This window comes from Pseudorca crassidens, chromosome 13 (genome assembly GCF_039906515.1).
Source record: "Pseudorca crassidens isolate mPseCra1 chromosome 13, mPseCra1.hap1, whole genome shotgun sequence".
Lineage (NCBI taxonomy): Eukaryota > Metazoa > Chordata > Mammalia > Artiodactyla > Delphinidae > Pseudorca > Pseudorca crassidens.
The window spans coordinates 71017481-71039585 of record NC_090308.1 but is presented as its reverse complement, the minus strand read 5'-3'; the positions used below and the strand labels follow the sequence as shown (position 1 = coordinate 71039585).

At 39.3% G+C, this 22105-nt stretch overlaps 1 long non-coding RNA gene across 1 annotated transcript in view; it reads right to left on the bottom strand.

Moving 5' to 3' along the window:
* The window catches only part of LOC137204785 (uncharacterized), a 79572-nt gene that overhangs the window by 3701 nt on the left and 53766 nt on the right, over positions 1–22105 (bottom strand). Inside the window, exons 9-11 of the long non-coding RNA XR_010933830.1 lie at positions 8449–8516; positions 4160–4224; positions 1597–1743 (exon numbers count right to left, since the gene is read on the bottom strand). This is a non-coding gene — a long non-coding RNA (uncharacterized lncRNA). The remainder of the gene's footprint in view (positions 1–1596; positions 1744–4159; positions 4225–8448; positions 8517–22105) is intronic.

The window sequence follows — 22105 nt, the reverse complement described above, 5'->3', positions numbered from 1 at the left end:
TGAATAATTCCATTATATATATATATAATGTGGTATATATAGAGATCACATTTTCTTTATCTATTCATCCATCCATGGACAATTAGGTTGTTTCCATATCTTAGCTATTGTAAATAATGCTGCAGTGAATGTGGGGTGCATGTATTCTTTTGAGATAGTGTTTTGTTTCCTTCAGATAAATAGCAAGACGTGGAATTGCTGGAGCATATGGTAGTTTTATTTTTAATTTTTGGAGGAAGCTCCATGCTGTTTTCCATAGTGACTGCACCAATTTCCCTCCTGCCGACACTGCACGAGGGTTCTCTTCTCCACACCCTCACCAACACTTGTTATTTGTTGTCTTTTTGATAACTGCCATTCGAACAGGTATGAGGTGATATCTCATTTTTGATTTTGCATTTGCATTTCCCTGATGATTAAGTAGTAGGTTAGAATACAGAGTCTGGAACCATAATTCCTGGGCTTCTATTCCAGCTTTGCCATCTCCAACTTGTGTGCCCTTGTTAACTTACCTCCCCTTGTTTCCTCAGATGATTTAGCCTGACTAGTGATAAGCACTAGATGAATATTTATCAAATGAAAACCAACAAGATGAATAAATCAGGCACACTACTCTATGAACTTTTAAAAAGAAAACGCTACCCATCACCATCACTAGAAGAAACTGGAGTGTCCTAAGGACATGATTTTTAGAATTTCAGCACTTAGACGTTTTGGCATTAGAAAGCAGAATTAAGTGACTTGACAAGAGTTGAGTATTAATTCTGTAGGCTTATCTAATGTACTAGATTCTTCTTGTATTTTTTACTCTTGTAACAAAGTAAATATTATTTGAAGTCACTTGTTTTTGTTTAAATTTCGTGTTTTTAAATTTGGAGATGAAGGTACTTCAAAATATAGTTGAATCCCTGGAAGTTCCCCTGATTTGTTAGTTTTTCCAAGATATCACCACAGAACAGCTTCCATAACACATCATTTCTCTATCCCGGTCAATTTTTTATGAGTTGCATGCTACAGCTGACCACTCTCATTGGCCATTATATCCGCACTGGTCCAAACCTCTTCCCTAGACTGAGGAGTGGTAGAGCTACTCAGATTCTATGGGAAGCAGGGAAATTATGTTATGAGAAATTTGGAAAAGCTTGTAGGGTATTCCATTTATCTATCGGTATGTAACATATTACCCCCAAATTTAGTGGCTTGAAACAATAATAACAATTTCATTCTCTCTCATGGTTTCTGCACGTGAGAATTTGGGAAGCCTCAGCAGGATAGTGCCAGCCCAGCATCTCTCACGTGGTTGCAGTTAAACAATCAGTGAAAAGGGGGTAACTTAGAGTAGCTGGAGGCTGTCCAGGCACCTCTCTCTCTCTCTCTCTCCCCCCCCACCCCCACCTCTCTCTCTCTCCCTCTCCCACACACACACACCTCAAGTACTCTCTGGTTCTCTCCATGGGGTCTCTCACTGTGGGCTAATTTGGGTTCCTCACAGCATGGCAGCCTTGGAGCAGTCAAACTGCTTACTTGGAGGCTGAAGGCTTCCAGAACAAGTATTCCAGGGAACAGGGTAGAAAAAGTGCTTTTCCTTTTGCTTACCTAGCCTTGGAAGTCACAGACTGTCACTTTTCCATACTCTCTTGATCCAGTCACAAAAGCCTGTCTCAATGGGAGGAGTGCCAAAGCCACACTGTAAGAAGAGCTTGTATGATAGGAGATTTGTTGCAGCCATTTGGAAAATACAACCTGCCACATAGGAGTGTGAAAAGATCCATTAAAATGTTTGTTCCCATCACGTTTTTTAGATACTAGTTCATCTAAAATATGCAGTGGGCAGTACACTTGATACAAAGTATTCACACCAATATAAAATGTGCATAAGGAAACAAGAAACACGTATTCTAGAAAAGCAGCCTAGAGGGCAAACTATAATTCAGTTTAGATACAGACCCCCAACCTTTACTACATCTTCAGTGTACCAGGTTTTGGAGTCACCGATGCTGATTCTGAATATTACAAGAGTTCAAAGTGCTTTCTAAATTGTTTTCAATCTGATTTAATGAGGTATATTTTCTTTTAATACTTTGAAAAATGACAATACATAGAAAATATATATATTAGTGACAGAATATTAAATTAGCCATAATGCACTATTCTATAATACCTTAATTATCTTAAATAGTTAGGAGGTTACTAAATGAGGCTAGTTTCATAGACTGCTAACAAGGAGCAGTGAAAGAATTATATATTAGAAACCAAAGACATCTGGGCCTGTTGGAACCACGTACTGGTTTAGTTTTAGTAAGAATACCATATTAAAAGTAATACTGAACACTGAATACTGAATGGAGTTTTCTCCTTTTTTCATTTGGAAAGATCTGCTCCCAAACTGTTGATGGCTTGTTGTACTTTACAGTTCTGTAATGTTTGAAGTTTGTATAATTACTTTTACATTCAGAAAAAACTTTAAAATGTGGAACATACCCAGGAGTGTCTATAATTATAAAGCAGAAACTAACACACCATTGTAAAGCACTTATACTCCAATAAAGATGTTAAAAAAAACAAAACAACCCAATATACTGTGAAATCTTAGGAATCTCGATTTTTTTCTTTTGTTCCGAAGGTAATTTAAGATGACAATTTTGGCATATGCCGCTTTACAGTGTGGATACTCTAAAATCTCTGCTTGCCAGGAGGCACTGAAGCCAACCACATAATGCAACTCGGAGACAGGGAGGATAAATTTCATAATACCCTCCTCCGCCAAACACCTGTGTGGATCCACCCTCCTCTTCTAACTTTGAAAAAGCTGGACTAAACCCAAACCAAAAAAAAAAAAAAAAAAAGATTAAAATTTAAAGTTAAAAAACTGTGTAGAAATGTAACCATTTTTCGTAACACTATATATTGAATTTACCATTTAATGCAGACTCACCCAAATAACAGATTATCATGGAATTTAGTTAACAAATAATTGATTTCCAAATATAACATGATATTAACAGCAGTTCTGTAAATGACAATATTATGTGGCTTTTTTACTTCTTAGTATCTGCTTCATGTTTTGAAAAACTTGATTTTAAAGTTAGAGAAAATACACATTAAATATGATTGAATTTCAAATAAAGTTTTTCAGTCACAAGAAATGTTTCCAAAAACCGACTTAAATTTCTCCTTTTAATGAATAGCGAGTAAGCGCTTGAAAATTGCCATTCATTTCTGACACTGTGTTAAACTATTCGCCTGTATAGCTCAAACAGATGTTATAAAAAGTAATGAATCAAAAAAAATCACACCCATAAAAGGGCTAGCCTTATTTGGTTGCCTTACTTAACTTGAATTTTAAGAGACAGAATATTCTGTGTGTTTGGAGATCAACTCAAAACACATCGACCTTGTTAACATGAAGCTCGCGGGCTGTATCTAGTGGTTAGCAACCAGTGACCGCCAGAAATACAACTAAGCCAGCCTTAGGCACCAACCGTCAATCTGTAATGTCACCAGAAACCTGGCATTTCAAGTCTAGTCCTAAACTGAAGCTCTAATACCGTGGCAGAGCTCCAGACCTCCTGGTTTATGGGAGAGGGAGAAAATGTGTAAGAAAGGTTGTACTCAGGAGAGTTACACAAGAGGTGCATTCATGACACATGAAGAGACTTGGGAGAAAGCACGTAGGCCAGGGTGGAACACTAAAATAAATTTTGCTGCAGTGGAAACGGCAAAGACATGATCTAATTTCTGAAGGAAAACTGGGAATTTGGGGGCAGGAGAAAAAAATCGTATAGATGCAGCAGGAGAGTTATTAAGTCACAAGTCACTGTGGGGTTCTGAAAATAACCAGGCTTAAAGGGGAAAGGTAGGGATGGCGGGAGGGATATAAACCTTAGATGTAACAGTGCATTTCCAGCCCTGTGCTTATTCAGATTTGGGGGATAGGTATTCTTTGCTAGAACCATACGCCAAAAATGTTGGAGGAAGCAACCAATTACCTTCCCTGTGCTCCCCGCCCACCCCCACCCCACCTCCCAGCCCCGGACAGCCTGTTTATCATCTGTGGCTAATTGAGGTTAAAAGGTGGATTCTGAGAGCACTTTCCTCTCCTGCTGCGTCATGCAGTGAAACTAGGCTTCGGAAAGATCTGAGGCCATTATGCCCTTACCATTGTCTTCCTGTGGTGGAGAATAATAGCAAGGCAGGAATCAAGTTCTATCAGGTGAGCCGGACCTGCACAAAAACAACAAATAATTCCCCACTCTCCCTCTTCAGCCCTTACCTTGCCTTTCTTTATGCTTTACTAAACCACTACTGATGCAATGGGGAAAAAAAAAAAAACAGGGAGCAAAAAATGAAAAGTCTATGCTGAGCAGAAAAATGGAGGAAACTTCTGGAACACAGGCCAAGTTAGAGAAAAATGATACAAATCACTATTAAAAGGAGTATAACAAAATGCCTTCAAGCTTTTGGAACTAAGTTCAGAAACAGCTCTACGTTTGTCAGAGAATAAATGATTGAAAGTTGTACAGGTCATGTCCCAGAGTTGATTCGTACTTGACTTGTTAGCCCTGTCTACAGGGAAACTGATACATAGTAGGAGAAAATACAAATATTAAATCAACTGGACTTTGTTATACATAGTTTTGCTTGCAATTTTCCTGATAATATCTGTTGGGGAGACATTAAATCTATCTCATGAGAATAAAACAGTTTTTTAATTACAATATCTTCCTCCAATCTGTATATATTCTTCATAATAGATCTGTACATAGCAAAAGTAAAAGGGCATAAGAAAAAAGTCCTATAAATTTGAAGCCTTATAGTAGTTTCTGAACATTTAAAGAGCAGCAGAGAGAAGCACAGTATTTTAATTTTCTTGTACCTCTTGTACCTAAAGATCTCACTTTTTCACATGCCCTACTCCTAGCTCCCACATCTTAAGGAAGACACAGCCTTACAATATTTTTCAAAATTACCTGCTTTAAAACCTTCATCAAACTCAGAGGAAAGAGCTATTTCTTCCCTTAGTGATACATTTTACTTGAATTTATGTTCCTTTTGTTTCCCAGCTCTACTCCCGACAATCTTTATGATCTATAATATTCTTACAGGAACTAGAGTACTTAATAAACCCAGCCTAAACTTGAAATCTCCTTAGAGAGATTCCTTTTAGAAATTTATAAATAAATATTTACCACACTCCAATTATTTTAAAACCATCAGTAAATATAAATTTATTTATAAACATAATAGCTACATGTTTTTTTCAGGTATCTCCTTATTTCTATACAGTCATTTAATGAAACTATCAAATCTATTAGTTTTACAGTATGGAGGTTCCTCAAAAAACTAAAAATAGAATTGCCATATGGTCCAGGAATCTCACTCCTGGGCATATATCTGGACAAAACCATAATTTGGAAAGATACCTGCATCCCTAAGTTTACAATAGCCAAAACATGGAAACAACCTAAATGTCCATCAACAGATGAATGGATAAAGAAGATGTGGTACATGTATACAATGGAATACTACTCAGCCATAAAAAAGAATGAAATAATGTCATTTGCTGCAATATGGATAGAACTAGAGATTATCATACTAAGTGAAATGTCAGACAGAGAAAGACAAATATCATTTGATATCATTTATGTGTGGAATCTAAAATATGACACAAATGAACTTATCAATAAAACAGAAACAGACTCACAGATATAGAGAATAGACCTGTGGTTGCCGAGGAGGAGGGTGGGTGGGGGAGAAATGGATTGGGAGTTTGGGATTAGCAGACGCAAACTATTATATAGAGAATGGATAAACAACAAGGTCCTACTGTATAGCACAGGGAACTGTATGCAATATCTTGTAATATACCATGATGGAAAAAGAATATATATATATATATATATATATATATATATATATATATATATATGAATCACTTTGCTGTACACCAGAAACATACTGTATTGATAAATCAACTATACTTCAATAAAATAAATGCTTTAAAAAAATCCATCAAAAATTAAATCCATTAGTTTTCTAATAGGTTGCTAATATTTCTACCCATTCAACTTATTAAAATGAAACAGAAGTTAAATGCTACAAACAAAACTTAGGGGGGACAAAATGTTTTTGGAGAACCATAAAATTAGATAATTTTTTAAAAATGAGTGAACTGAGATCTTAGTAAGGATAGTTCTGCTGGAAATATGCTCCCCTTACTATGAAATACTACTGATTTATTGACATCTACCCTAAAGGCCATTTTAACATTTTAGTTACAACATCAGCGTCTTCCTGACAGTAGATAAGGTAGTTCTTGATGTATTTTGTTGTCTATTAATGTGTAAGAAGTTACCAAAAAACTGACTGATCTAAGATAACATTTTTATCTCACAGTGTTTGTGGGGCAGGAATCTGAAGGCAGCTTAGCTTGACACTCTGGTTCGGGGTCTCTCTCAAGGCTGTGTCAAGGTGATGGCCAGGGCTGCTTTCATCTCAAAACTCGACCAGGGAGGATCAGATTCCAAGCTCACTGAGGTGAATGTTGGCAGGATTCAGTTTCTGGTTGGCCTTGCTGGCTGTGTGGGACTCCACACAGGGCAGGGCAACCGCAGCAGCTTGCTCCATTAGAACAAGCAAGAAGAACCGGAGAGAGAGAGAGAGAGAGCACAGCACGAGCTTCCAAATCTCAGGAGCGACATCCGTCGCTTTTGCCCTGTTCGAATCTTTAGAAGCAAATCACTAGGTTGTCTACACTCAGGGAGAGGAGATTGCACGAAGTGTGTGAATACCAGGAGGTAGGTGTCTTTGGGAGCCATTTTAGAGACTGCCTACCACACCTGATATGGGAAATTCTTTGTAATTCCAGAGCTTTTTCAGATCTCAACGCTTTTGGATAACAATTTCCAAGGGTTAGTGGGTTTTATTTTAATAAAATGTGGTCTATTTTGTACTTTAAGATTTTTTAAATGGGGGGTACGGAGATATTTCTTATAGGAATTTTAAAATAATTGCCTAGTTTTCACTGATTAATGCTATATCTGAACATTAAATATATCAAAACCACTTTTTTGACTAAACAAAATTAAAGCGAGTCAAAATGAAATAAGTAATATAGTTTTCCAAAATATGCTTCAGTATTGAGCTAGATAGTATCATGGAATATAGCTTGTTTGACACATCTGTCATTCATAACTCTCATTTTACAAATAAATTAAGATAAAGGGCCATGATAGGTGGACATTACAATTGTTTCCAAAAAATAAACAAATCCATAAAACAGTCTAGTCAATTCTTTTTAAAAACCTCCCCTTCTCACTTGGTCAAGGGTTCTCAACCAGATTTTTTTGTTTATTTATAGATGTGAAAACTTGATGTGTTTGTGCATTTTCTGTAGAAGGAGTTAATAGCATTCATGAGCTTCTCAAAAGAACAAGAACCATTGTCCTAGGCAACAAAAATTTAGGCACTGAATTCTCATACAGAGTCTCATGAATTTGCTTCATATAAACACAAAAAAAAGTAAAGCAAAATTATTGAATTTTCTTTTAAACTGTCCATTTCACCAATGTAACTAGTGTTGAGCTCCATATTCACTCAACAAATATTTATAGAGTATCTACTAGATGCCGGCCACAGTTCTAGGCAATGGAAATACAAGTCCCATCCTCAGGGAGTTCACATTCCTGAGGGTAAGGGGGTGGAAGACAATAAACAGTAATGTATACAATATTTGGTGTGATAAACGTTGTGGAGAAAATAAGCAGGTTTTCCCTGAATTCTTTCAAGCTTTCATGGAAATATACAGTTCACCGTAAATCAGCCCTTCTGATCTTTCATAAAACTTTTTTAACATCAGTAAAATACACTCAGTTCAGTCCAGCGAATATTTATGCAGCACTCGCTATGGGCTGGGTATTGGGCCAGATGCTGGAGAAACAGAGATGGACATGCTTCTCTGAGAAGTTTATATTATGGGCTTAGAGGGATCACTTCCTCTAGGAATTCCCTCTGTGATCATACAGTAATCTGGGCATACCTTGATTGTGCTTACCTCCAAGTCAAATCTGTTTAAGTGTATCTCTTTGCTGCTTGATTACGAGCTCTTTGAGAGCAAGACATACATTTCATTAATCTTTGAATGCCTAGTGCTTGGGGCATGGTAGTTCAAGAAATGTTTGTTGACCTGCACTTGAAGAGACAGAGGGATTGCACATGCCCCAGGACTTTCTCTAACTTCTATTTTAAGTAGTAAGATGCAGACATTTTTCCTCCCTTAGGTTTTAGTCAAAATCAATGAATGTCGTTGATATGAGATCTGTTAAGCCATAAGAAATGTCTTCATCAAGACCATATGCTTTCTTTCTAGGGAAACTGGTTAGAAACACATTGCTGTGTTTTATCAACCAAAAACCGTTCTTCATCTCAGTCCTCTCCCCCTTTCCTGACCTGAGCCGATGGCACAGCTCCACCCATCATGTTCCATCTCAGCTCTTGCCCTGAGATCAGCAAGTGACCTGGGAGATGGAGAAAAGAGGATAATGATTAAGGCAATGAACTGATCGTGTCTGCTTCGCTGGCGAGTTTTAGAAAAAAGGCACATATTAAATTTTCCAAAACAGGAATCAGATTCAAGTGTCAGATCTTCAGGGAAATAAAGGGATAGATAAAAATTCAAATCAAACTGAACTTCTCAAGGTCAGTGTGTACACTCTATCAAAACAATTATTAAAAGCATGTAACCATTTCTCTCTGAATAAGGATGAATTCTCTGCCCACACCCAGCAAATTCTTTTTTTATTCTAAATTTTTGTCGAAGGCAAATGCTTTCCCACACTCAGAAATGCATTCTTGGTCCTCCGAGTATTCATTTTATGCCAAGTTTCAAAGTTTTAATTCTAAACTCTTTAGTTTAGTTTTTGAAGTATACATTATAGCACAAAAGAAAATTTTTTTGTTTGATTCAAACAGTTAATCATTATTTCCATGAATTCTTGAGAAAATTACTTTTAATCTAAGAAGTAGAAATTCCACCAGATAATCTCATTTTTTTGAGAAGATAACAGATATGAGGACATGGAATCAAAGGCCTGCATCCTCATTTTGTTGCTACCTTCCTGTATTAATACAATTAGTAATATGTTACTATGGCCCAGGAAGAGTTGGGTTTATATTAACAGTCCTAATAATAAATTAACAGCCCTGTATCAGCCAGGAGAGAACTCTCTAATAGAATGACACAGTGCTCTGTCATTGTCTTTTTTCTTTAACACTCTTCAACTTTTTAGATAAAACTGTAGCAGGCATACCTTTTAAAAAAGTAATGTAAGATATATTTTTTATAATGTCTTTAAATTATAATAATAGTTCATGCCTAATATAGATAATTTAGAAAACATGGATGATGGAGGAAATCATCCCTTGTGGTGTGACTTTTCCTTCTCATGGGCAAATTATATTTCTTGAACAAATTAGCATGGCTCTGAAATTTTTTTGTTTGCTGGATGCCCGTTTTATAGGCCTAGCAACATATTAACTAAATTTATGAATGACATGGAGAATGGAAGCATAGCTAAGATAGTAGAGGAGAGAGTTAAGATTCAAAACCTCTCCACAGTATTGTACACCAACTATACCTCAATTAAAAAATCCAAAAACAAACAAGCAAAAACCTCTCCAAGAGGCGGGAAGAATTAGATTGAAACTAACAAGATAGCAAAAGTAAACCACAGAGCTCTAGTACAGAAACAACCGTGTAGCATAGGAAGGGCACAAGGTGTCCAGAGGGGAGTTCCTGTGGAAAAGACCCAGTCCTTCTAGTTGATGACAACTTAGTATTAGGCTATAGTCACTACAAAAAAAGATAATGCAAGTTTATGTCCCAGGAGTGAAGTACAGAATCCAGGTGAAGGGAAGAGATGCTGTCGCTGTATTCCATGTCGTTTGGGCTGCATCTGGAGTATTGTTTTCATTCTAGGTTTTAGTCAAAAACCTAGACTATTATTTAATTTTTTCCCTATAAACTTAGTTCATTTAATTTTTGTCTGCTAGTCCGTTTTTTCCCACTAGAATATAATTTCCCTGAGAATAAGGTCCCTTCAGCTTTGTTCACAGTTAGATACTGTAGCTTGAACAGTGTTCCTATAAATATTTATTGAATGAATTAATTTACAGAGAAGCAGATTGGGGCTTAACAGAAGAAAAAAAAATTTTTTTCTGTGGGGATCAATCACTGAGCATACTTTACATTAACCAGTTTTGTCTTCATAGTTTGCCATTAGCTATTTTTTGAGCACTTATATGCCAGAAATAGGCAAAAAAGACAAGGCTCAGAGAAGGTAAGTAACTTTGCCCCACCTCATGTTGTTAGAACTGGGATTGTAATCCAGCCTGTCAGGTTGCAAAACCAGTGGACTTTATACTATACCATAAACAGAACAAGGTTTTTATGATGAGTTTCCCATCCCTGGTGGACTTTACCTCAAGGTTAGATGACCATCCATCAGGGTGCTAAGTTATACTAAATAATGGATTCTTTCATTGGGTGGGATATTGGATTAGATCCAACTGTAAGAGTCTGATTCCATGATGTAATTCATCATGGGATATTATTCTACAACAGGATTTCTTTCTTTTGGAAATAACAAAAGAGAAAATTAACCTTTTCTGAAAGTGTTGCTTGGAACCCAAGAATGTGAATTTACACAATTACTGAGACATTATCCTTTATTCCTAGCTGGATGGTGTGGAACGTGAAATATATTTGTGTTTCAAATGTGATAATTCCTTAGGAAAAAAAACCCAAATCTTTGAAACTATAAAATGGAAAGTTTTCAGTAAAGTAAGAAAACTGTAGTAATCTCATAAATTGTTCAGGGTGAATATCTAAGCAGAGCTTATATAATGAACTCTGAAAAGGAGTCAAACAATGGAAAAAAGGAAACAGACATTGGCAATGTCCCAGGAGTCATTCCTGGAAAGAATTAGTCTACCTAATACAGTATTAGCATTAATAGGATTAGCTGATACTATTACCTTATACCTTGAATATATTCAGAATCATGGTTTTTTTTTTTTAATCCAGTACTGAAGTTTTTTCAGGTGTCAATGTCTGATGAATAATTTCATTAATCAGAAATGTTTGCCTCAGGTGTTTGAAAGGAGTTACTTTTGGATTTGTGGACAAAAGATATTCTGAAAAGAGATTAGTTATGATGCAGAGATAAAACAATAAATCATGGCCTCTAGAAAGATCGTAAGTGACTAACTTTGTGAGAGATCTTTTTCAGAAATCTTAAGCACTTCCCAACCTCCCAATTTTTTGCTAATTCTTTTTGGTTTAGCTTTTTAATGCTCGTAGATAAGGATATTCCTAGTTAATTTTCTTAAAAGGTTATGGTGATTTCAGCAGCTATTCATGTGAAGTTAACATGCTTCTTAACTGATATAAAAAATTGAGTGAAGGCAAGTTATAATGTATTTGCAGAATACAGAATATTGGCCTGTTTAGTCGATCATTCCAACATAAAGGTGACTTGTGGTATCCAAAGGAATCATGCAATGGCTGAAAGTGAAGAAGTCAAGTGAATTCAGTAGAGGAGAGAGGTCAGGTAGATGAGAACTAAAAATGGATTTACAAAACTGGATTTTAAAAGTCCTTTTCATATGTGCACCTGGCATATAGAAGTGGCCTGGCAAATGTGAGTTTCCTTCCTTGCTTTGTATTATATGTTCAACTTCTGGCAAAGGAAACATAGTTGAATAGTTGTGTCTTACATTACACTATCGTCATGACCCTGAAAAGTGTAAGTTGAAATTGTATACATTAAATATCTTAACTGGATTATTGGGATCTGCTTTAATATTATTTGTTAACAAGGTATAACCTTATCATTTCTACATTGTGTCAATCTGAGTTGTTTTAAGAACATTTTGCTTGCAGTACACATTTTTAGCTGTTGAGAAATGGGTCATATCTTCTTGGCATAAGATTCAGAATAAAAAGGCAGTATACGACACCTCCCTATTCAAACCGATTATGAAATAAACTGCTACAATTCATTTATTCTTAAGTGGCAATGTGATGGGATCTGAGACAGGGGTTCCACTCTTCTACTTTTTGTTGAATACAACACTCCAGTCTTGAATTAAAAAGAGTAAGGGTAGGTCATTCAAAATAATTACTTTTCATATAAACACCCTGGTCAAGTTATAAAAATTTTACTACCTCTTGAGGCCACTTATCACTGTACAGTTCCCAAGAGAAAATTAAGACGGAACTATTGAAAACAAGTGAAAATACATGACAGTAATTAACAGTGGAGAAAAAGCCAACTCAGACATAGGCGAGAACATCGTATGTGGGAGAAACCAGCTGTGTGACCATAGCTTAATAATGTGGAGTTCCCGATGGCGGGGCCTAGAGCATCTTCACTTCAGACTAAGGCTAACTGCAGTACGCCAAGATCTGCCAAAAGCATTCTCTTTCCCTCATTATACACGCTACTCCTTTCCTCCTCTGTGTATCTCACATTCTTAATTATATAACTCACTCTCCACAGAAGAGATCAGTTTTTTAAAAACATATAATATATAAAATCATGTTTTTACACCAGAGGAATCTTCAGAGTATGGATGTTCTGATATAGTATTTTTCTAGTTTTTGTTTGCTTTAATTCTTCTGAGGAAAAGAGTGCATCAATAACATTATGCAATAATAGATAATATTAAATGTCTTGAGAGTAACTCAAATGCTTGCAATTTCTTTTTTTTTTCAAGTTAAGGAATTTAGCACTTTTTTTTAACATCTTTATTGGACTATAATTGCTTTACAGTGGTGTGTTAGTTTCTGCTTTATAACAAAGTGAATCAGCTATACATATACATATATCCCCATATCCCCTCCCTCTTGCATCTCCCTCCCACCCTCCCTATCCCACCCCTCTAGGTGGTCACAAAGCACCGAGCTGATCTCCATGTGCTATGTGGCTGCTTCCCACTAGCTATCTATTTTACATTTGCTAGTGTATCTATGTCCGCGCCACTCTCTCACTTCGTCCCAGCTTACCCTTCCCCCTCCCTGTGTCAAGTCCATTCTCTATGTCTGCGTCTTTATTCCTGTCCTGCCCCTAGGTTCTTCAGAACCTTTTTTTTTTTTTTTAGATTCCATATATATGTGCATATGGTATTTCAGAAAGAGAAGAACAAATGCTTGCAATTTCTAATTTTAAGCTTTGGCATTTTAATTTGAGGCAATAAAAAGAGGAGATTGGTTCCAAGATTAAGTAACATCTTGTAGATCACAAAACAGCAAGAGCATCTGTGCGTTGTAATGGTGACGAACAATAACACACCTGCTCCTGTAACACCCACACAATCAAGGCCCTACCGCTATGTTCTAAATGGTGAAGACCCTGCCGCGATTTATTACATGCCCCCTGAAGGAGACTGAAAAGGGAACTAAGATTGTTGGGTACCTAGTTTACACTAAGCATTTTGCGAGGCACTTTTACATACAGTACCTGGCTTCATTCTTACCAGCATCCTGCAAAGTGAGTGTAAGTATCCCTATACTCCACTGATAATTCTTCCTTGAAGAATGATACAGTCATAGATGTTACATTGGATAGCATTTTTTTCTGCTGATAAAATGAGGGTGAGATAGATTTGGAGGTTACATTGCCCAATATGGCAGCCACTAGCCACGTGTGATTATTTAAATTTAAATCAGTTAAAGTTAAAAATTCAATCCCACGGCCACACGAACCATATTTCAAGGGCTCAGTAGCCACATGTGGCTAGTGGCTACTGAGTTGGACAGTGCAGACTACAGAACATCTCCATCACTGCAGATCGTTCTATCGGACGGTGCTAATTGGAGGCTTGCAACGATGAGAACAGGTGGCAATTTTACTGAAGAAAACAGAAGTGGAGTTGATATACAGTTGAGTAATTAGATTTAATAGTGAAATAATTTTTGCTCAATGATCATTTATCATGTGACCAGGGACTAAGGTGGCCTTAACATCTCCTTCAGCCAGACTAAACTTTAGAAAGGCTTCTTCCTCATTCTCGGGCCCCCGTCCTCCCTTTTCTTAGATCACTGTCTTTAGAAAACTTGTAAATTATTTCTCTGTCCCTTTGAGATGCCCTTTAAAAACTCTCTTGCCAGTTTCACAATCCAGGAATATCTTTCTCCATGACCTGGGAGCTATCTCTTTAAAATGTAATCATCAAAGGAGACAGCACCTCTATCTCCCAGCTCCCTGGGAGGGTAGGAGCCTAAATTCAGTGGGTACCTTCTTCCAAGTTGCAAAACTACCTCCTGTCATAAAGGTATGAGGAGTTTATTTTTCCTTTGGATAAAGCCACTTAGCAAGCACAGGTGACCTATGACTTTCTCTAACATTCTCCAGCTCCCCCAACCCTTAAAAAACCTACCCTTCTCCAGTGAAGCTGGGTTCAGAGTTAGTTCTGACATTCAGACTTAGTTCTTCCCTAATGCAATAGACTTGAATAAAGTCTTTCTTGCCTGTTTAACTTTGGTGCAATTTTGCTCTGAAGGAAGTTTTCAGAAAATGAAAATAGTCATTCAAACTACTGTCTTAGTTTATACTGAAAATAGTTTTGATATTCTTTTCCTAAGGTCAGCCCCCTGTTGAATGGTCTACCTAGGCAATCAGACAGTTATGTGCACAAGGTGAAATGGTTCGATTGCAAAGGTAAATACAATTCCAGGATTGAAGGGTACAGAATTACAGTTACATGTAGCTATGCCTGATACTGCTTCAATGCTACACAGACCTGTTACCCAGCTTAACTGCTGTACCATGAAAACACGATGGGAGAGGAAGCCAAGCTTTTTGATCTAGGAATAGTTTCTTCTGGAACATACTCTTTCTTTAGCTAAACATCAAAGTAAGCCCCACCTAGGCTCGGAATGGTGGGGCTGGCTTCTCAGGTGGGTCCCTCCAGTGATCTGTTTCCACTAGGATTTTCAGGCCCAGCCAAGGCCACTTCTAGCCCAAATCTACACTCCCAGCCCTTCCTCCAGTTTATATTCTCTGCAAATTTCAAGGAATTAATCATCATGTCTGTTGGCTTCTTCTCAGCATTTTGCCAAAGCTGAATCACTAGTAATACAAAAACACTTCCTTTTCAGAGAGTAAATCCAATAGTTTGCAGAGAGACAGCTCTTTGAAGGAATTTTCTTTCCTTTCTTCATGACATGCCAGGGCATTTCCTTCCATTACCACCTGGGCACCAAAGAGGGGGTCAGGAAATGTTGACTCCACCCAGCTCTGGTTCCTGGTTCACCACCATTTTTTTTTAATTAATTAATTAATTTGTTTTTATTTTTGGCTGTTTTGGGTCTTCATTGCAGTGTGCGGGCTGCTCATTGCAGTGGCTTCTCTTGTTGTGGAGCAGGGGCTCTAGACGTGGGCTTCAGCAGTTGTGGCATGCAGGCTCAGTAGTTGTGGCTCACGGGCTTAGCTGCTCTGTGGCGTGTGGGATCTTCCTGGACCAGGACTCGAACCCATGTCCCCTGCATTGGCAGGTGGATTCTTAACCACTGTGCCACCAGGGAAGCCCACCACCCTTTTAAAAAAAAGAAAGCTAGGGATTCCCTGGTGGCGCAGAAGTTGAGAGTCCGCCTGCTGATGCAGGGGACACGGGTTCGTGCCCCGGTCCTGGAGGATCCCACATGCTGCGGAGCGGCTGGGCCTGTGAGCCATGGCCACTGAGCCTGTGTGTCTGGAGCCTGTGCTCTGCAACGGGAGAGGCCACAGTGGGTGAGAGGCCCGCGTACAGCAAAAAAAAAAAAAAAAAGCTAGATTTGAAAAGAGATGGCTTTTGTGGGTGGAGGTGGGAGTAGGGGTCGGCATGGAGAAATCACAAACTTTCGTTAGAACTAAAGATACCTGCTAACGTAGAGATATACATTTCTGGTGCTTTATAATTTTCAGAAAGCTTTCATGTTAATTTTTTCAAACCTCCCAACAATCCTGTGGGAATGGGTTTTAATGTTTGCGCACTTTCCAGAAACGAAACAAAACCAACTAGGAAGCTTAGAGGCACTGAGCGGTAAGCAGAGCTTGTAGAAGAGATGTCTGCCTCTACCATCCCCACTTCTCACTGCAATTCTCTGTAACCCGTGGCAGTTTACGCTTGGGCTCCTGTCACTGACTGAAACTACTCCCTCCAATGAGTAGTATAGTAGTCCCACGACCTCTTTGTGGAAATCTTTCAGTCCTTGTCTTCCAAGAGTGTCATCAGCACTTGACTTTGTGGGCTACACTCTCCTTGGTTTCTGGGACACCACACTCCTTTGTTTTTTCTCTTGCTTAACTAGTTGCCCATTTAAGGACTTAACTTCCTCTACCTCAGAGCTTTCCAACAGGCAGAAAGCAAAGAGATACTGATTGCTTTACCCAGACGGTGCCTGGAAGTACAGAACCTCCTAGCTGATGGCCATCATTACAAGCACTTTTATTCTGTTATCCTATGAAGGCCACTAAGAAGAATGGATCTGAAAGTGTGCCTCTCTCCTTCCCAGCAACACGGAACTCACTTCCAAGGCCAAGGTGCACATCAACTTTAGCAGCCCAAAGAGGGGAGTACACAGCTCAAGTTATAGCTGGCAGTGGTGGGGAAGCCAGGTAGGGAGGGGTTCCTTCTTATGGGAGCAGCAATCAGAGGACCAAATTCAGTCCTCAGGGATATTAGTGCCAACTCCACTTTTAGTAGCCTCCAAGGTAGCTGCAGGGTGACCATCCTAACAAGGCAGGCTGTGCATCAAGAGAAAATGTGATTGGCAATCCCACTCCTGGGCACATATCCAGAGAAGACAATAATTTGAAAAGATACATTCACCCCAATGTTCACTGCAGCTCTATTTACAGGAACCAGGACATGTAAGCAACCTAACTGTCCATCGACAGATGAATGGATAAAGAAGATGCGGTATATTTATACAAAGGACTATTAGCCATGAAAAAGAATGAAATAATGCCATTTGCAGCAACATGGATTGACATAGAGATTATCATACTAAGTGAAGTAAGCTAGATAGAGAAAGACACGTATCGTTATGAAATCACTTATAAGTGGAATCTAAAAAAAATGATACAGATGAACTTATATACAAAATAGACTCATAGACATAGAAAACAAAGTTATAGTTACCAAAGGGGAAAGGTAGGGGGAGGGATAAATTGAGAGTTTGGGATTAACATATACACACTACTGTATATAAAAGAAATAATCAACAAGGACCTAATGTATAGCACAGGGAACTATACTCAATATTGCATAATAACCTATAAGAGAAAAGAATCTGAAAAAAATAGATATATATGTGTGTATAACTTAATCCCTTTGCTGTACACCTGAAACTAACACAACATTGTAAATCAACCATACTTCAATTAAAAAAGAGAAAATTTGATTGGATTCAAAATTCACTCTCATGAAATTTACTATTACATTTGTCAATGAAATTTAAAAAAAAAAAAAAAGGAAGGGCCGGGACTTCCCTGGTGGTGCAGTGGTAAGAATCCACCTGCCAACCCAGGGGACACGGGTTCAATCCCCGGTCTGGGAAGATCCCACATGCCGCGGAGCAATTAAGTCCGTGCGCCATGTGCCACAACTAAGACTGCGCTCTAAAGCCCGTGAACCGCAACTACTGCAGCCCGCACGCCTAGAGCCTGTGCTCTGGAGCAAGAGAAGCCACTGCAACGAGAGCATGCACCGCAACAAAGAGTAGCCCGGACCTGCTGCAACGAGAGAAAGCTTGTGCACAGCAATGAAGACCCAACGCAGCCAAAAGAAAATAAATAAATAAAAATAAAGTAATAATATTAAAAAAAAAAGGAAGGGCCGATGGATTCCTTATGTACAATATAATTTTTTTTTTTTTTTTTTTTTTGCGGTACACGGGCCTCTCACTGTTGTGGCCTCTCCCGTTGCAGAGCACAGGCTCCGGACGCGCAGGCTCAGCAGCCATGGCTTACGGGCCCAGCCGCTCCGCGGCATGTGGGATCTTCCCGGACCGGGGCACGAACCCATGTCCCCTGCATCGGCAGGCAGACTCTCAACCACTGCGCCACCAGGGAAGCCCTGTACAATATAATTTTAACCATCATAAATTTTTGAGTGGTTATAAAAATTTTTATTACCTATTTGCATGAACATTTCTCACCATTGGTAATAATCAAGAATATGAGAATCAAATTCCCTGAGCAGAGGAAAAAACCATGTCTGTTTTAAGACTAAATGGCATGTATTATCCAGAGCCCTGATCCTACCCTGTACCAGCCGAGAGGCCTGAAATCCAGCAACACCTCCATCTACCTCTTCACTGATTTTGATTCTCACGCCGAAGTGCCGCAAGTCACAGAGCCACCGTGTCCAGTTCCAACAGAACTGTGCCGCACAGGAGGACCATGGATTCCAAGGGCGGCAGGCCCCTGGCCTGGAGCAGCAACAAAAGCACCTCCAAGCAGGGCTACTCCAGCTCTGGAAGTCCCTGTGATGCCAAGTTGGTAGAGAAAAACTTTGCAACAGAGATGAACCTAAACTTCCCAAACCTGTCAGTGATTGGGCTCTGCATCCTCTCCTGCTGACAGTGGCCAGGCTTAACCTGCTCCTGACGCCGTGGCTGTGGTCCAGCTGAGGTCGCCAAGATTGCAGGCTCTGTGGGCCCCCATGCCCTCCCCCATTCCTTATCAGCCCCTCCTCTTTCCCTTCAAGCAAAGTCTCTGCCTCCATGAAGGAAAAGCCTCCCTCTGCCTCTCTGGCCCCACTGGCAAGGCCACCAATTGGATCCTACTGGGTATTTGTGATGAAGGTGCTGAAGATCTGCCCCAAACTGCTGCCACCCGATCTGTTCCCTCATTGCTGCTGTCACTGCCTCACATTCCCAGCAAAGGCGGGGGCTGCTGCAGCCTCTCCCGGCCATGGAGAAACTCCCTACCCCTCCCTAGAGGCTGCTTCTCATGGATGACGGATCCCCAGTGGGAACTCTTAGGCTCTAGCTCCTGGAGAATGTTGTGAGTTTATATTTTAAAAATAGCGTTCATAAAGAAATACATTTCATTCTTTTCCCCAAGATGTGGGGAAAATTATCTCATTATCTAGGCCCTGCTGTGCTGCATATCCAAGCCATGTTGTATATTCTACTGCCCATGGCTTCGTTCAAAGGGATTTGGAAGAGAAAAAAAAAATTGAAGAGATCATATATAATTAGAAGGAAAATATATCCATTTCAAACAAAATCTGATATTAAATATTTTACAAATTCAATACTTAGCATTCCTACTACTTTTAATTTTATTATAGGTATGGTATGTAAAGAAGTTATTATTATGGATTGAACTCTTTTTCCCTCCACAAAAAGATACGTTGAGGTCCTAACCACCATTTCCGCAGAATATGACATTATTTGGAAATAGAGCCATTGCAGATATAATTAGTTAAGATGAGGTCATACTGCAGTAGGGCGGAACCCTAATCTGACTGGTGTCCTTACAAAAAGATGATCACATGAAGACATAGAGATACACAGGAAGAACATATAAAGATAAAGGCAGATAGCCGAGTTATGCAGTTTCAAGTCAAAAAAAAAAAAAAAAGCGAAGAACTGCTAGCAAACTACCAGAAGCGAGAAAGAGGTAAGGAAGGATTTCCCTTACACGTTTCAAAAGGGAACATGGCCCTGCTGACACCCTGATTTCGGACTTAAAGCCTCCAGAACCGTAAGACAATAAATTTCTGTTCTCTTAAGCCACCCAGTTTGCGGTACTTTGTTACAGCAGCCCTCGGAAACCAGTACAGAAAGTAATGAACAATTTCACCAAGTCCACACAGACACCCCTAAATCTCTTACAGTTTACCTGCAGTGTGCCATACAGATGCTATTTTCTATGGGTGCTCCTATATGTTTAAAGTTGGGAAACACAGTCCTCCACCCTTTCTGAAAATATTGGTATTTCCTGGGAGGTTTTGTCATTGGCCCTCTTCTCAGTCAACCCATTCTTGCTGAGTAAGCTTTATCTACTCAATTTATATCTGAAAGTTCATTGCTTCAAGTCTGTGTCTCCGAGCCCAAATTTCTCTCCTGACCCACAGACCCTATATCCAACTGTCTTGCTGAACTTAGCGTCCTCACAGTCATTCAAGACTGCAAGACCCAAGTGACATAATAAAAGGAATGCAGAGTGGCTTGAATGTAGATTTTCAAGAGAGCCTTGGGGACACAGGTGTCTGGGCATTGCTTCAGGGGGTAGCTCAATCATTTTCTTTTTTTTAGATAGAAATTCATCACTAGTTTCTCCCTTGAGTCCATCTCACAGCCCAGTGAAGACGGTGTTTATAACCATTCCTGAGGAATAGCATCGCCTTGAGGAGAGTAAAATGCTGGCGAGACGAAGTACACAACCTGTGAGAATGCATCCACACTGAAATAGAGCCAAATATACCACACAGAATAATGAGCTAGTCCATGATATTGAAGAGAAATTATTCACCAGACTCTGGCTAAAAGTAGCAAGAAAGATTTTACTTGAGGTCCTGCAGTAGGGGAGAGAGACTTCACTATAGAACTGAACTAAACTCAGCAAAAAGGCATGAGGCTTTTGAAATGCTGGAGGTGCTAAAGGAGAATTACTGAAGGACATTACGGGGGGCTTGGTCAATGTGATTAGGCCATCTGTGTCTGCGAACTCGCATCTATGGAAGGTAGGCTCCTATTCTCCCACAGGGTCTGGGAGACAAGCACCCTGGGCTTGATGATTGCATTTTAAAGGGATGGCTCCCAGATCCTTGACAAAGACATTCCTGGGTTGTAGAAGATACAATCTCAAAGAGACAGAGAAAGGATTTACAATGGCATGTTTTCTAAAGTCAATGCTCTAAGAAAAGTGAGGTCAGGGGCCTATTGTCAGGTTTTTGCTAGAACAAACAATAAATTCTTTAGGCAGTATTGAGTTTTCCCAGGCATGGCATCTTAAGGGGACTGGGGTTGTCATCCTAGGAACACAGCTCTGAGCTGATAGAAATTATGTCAGTGTTTGTTCAAGTCTCTTAGTGTGAGAGATGGATAAGACCATTTGTGCTAAAAGTTACATTTCTTAGAGGCAAAGGTTGAGGCCTAGTCAAGAAGAGGCCTTGAAGAATAAAATGAAAGTTGTTGACTTTTCACTATTTCTAAAATACCTAATTGTCCAGACTTATGCTTTTTGTGAAAAGCAAGAGTCGGTCTCAATGAAATTGAGATGTCTATTATCACTAATGCCCAAGAGACAGAAATTTAATTCATAGTAGTGGACTGTAATGCTGAGAAAGGAGTTTATTAGAAAAGCAAATGACAAGTCCTCTGCTTTCACTGTCTTTGGGTTGCATCTTTTATCGTAAGTAAGCAAATGGACTCGGTACCCCACCTAGGTATTTTACCTTGAAACACACTTTGTGCTCTAAGGAAAAGCCCAATCATTCAACAAATACTCATTGTTTGCCCACCACGTTCTAGGCACTGTTCTAGGCCCGGAGGATACAGTGGTAAATGAGACAAATAGATCTCTGCCTTTAGGGGGTTCACATTCTAATGGTAGGAGACAGACAATACGTGAGTAAGGAAATAAGACGTTAGAACATTTTATTAAAAATTACTGTAAGTTAGTCCAAGCAGGGTGATATGATAGAGTGTGACGGGCTGGGAGGGATCTGCTTTAGGTGTGGAGCTCAGGGGACCTCTCTGAACAGGCATTTGAGTTGGAGTCTGAATGATCCTGTGGTCATACAAAGATCTGGGGGAAGAGCATTCTGGACAGAGGGCACATGTGCAAATGCCTTGATGTGGAAATAGTTTTGGTGAGTTTACAGAACAGAAAGCCGTCACTGAAGCACAGTGAATTAGCAGGGAGTGGGCTGAGATGTGGAGAAAGAGAGCCAGGTCACATGGGACCTTAGAGGCAGTGGTGAGGAATTAGGGCTTTATTCTAAGTGATGTGGAAACTCAGGAAGGATTTTAAGCAGGGGGGTGAGAACATCATAGACAGATAGATGGGGAATAGCATCACCTTGAAGAGCCTAAAATGCTGGTGAG